The sequence below is a fragment of the Pollachius pollachius genome, assembly GCF_949987615.1.
Source record: "Pollachius pollachius genome assembly, chromosome: 11".
NCBI lineage: Eukaryota > Metazoa > Chordata > Actinopteri > Gadiformes > Gadidae > Pollachius > Pollachius pollachius.
In genome coordinates, this window is record NC_136944.1 from 8,417,199 (window position 1) to 8,417,849 (window position 651).

Sequence of the window (651 nt, forward strand, 5' to 3'; positions counted from 1 at the left end):
GTACACTCCCTGGTCGCATCGCGTCTGGACTACTGCAACTCTCTCCTCTTTGGTTTACCTGCTAAGTGCATACATAAATTACAACTGGTACAAAACTCTGCAGCCTGTATCATTACTAAAACCCCCTCCATCAGTCACATAACAACTGTCCTGCAGCAACTCCATTGGCTCCCCATCAAATATCGCATTTTTTACAAAAAATGCGATATTTGAGAAGCAGGATTTACAAGATCCTGCTTCTCACTTTCAAGGCCATCAACATTCTTGCCCCTCAGTGTCTTACCGAGCTCCTCCATATCAAGACACCCACCCGTTCTCTTAGATCGTCTTCCACCATCCAGCTCACCCTCCCACCTGCTCGCCTTGTTACCATGGGGTCAAGAGCATTCAGTCACTCAGCCCCCCACCTCTGGAACTCTCTGCCTCATGACATCCAACACTCCAGTTCCATTATCACTTTTAAATCTCACCTGAAAACATATATATTCAGCCATGCCTACTCCTTTTAAGTCAGTTGCATTCTTGGGACTAGAATGCTTTTTGTTTGCTCTTATGAATGTTTGATTTTGTAAGGTGACCTTGAGTGTCAAGAAAGGCACCCATAAATAAAATGCATTATTATTATTATTATGTTTTTAAACATAACGGCTT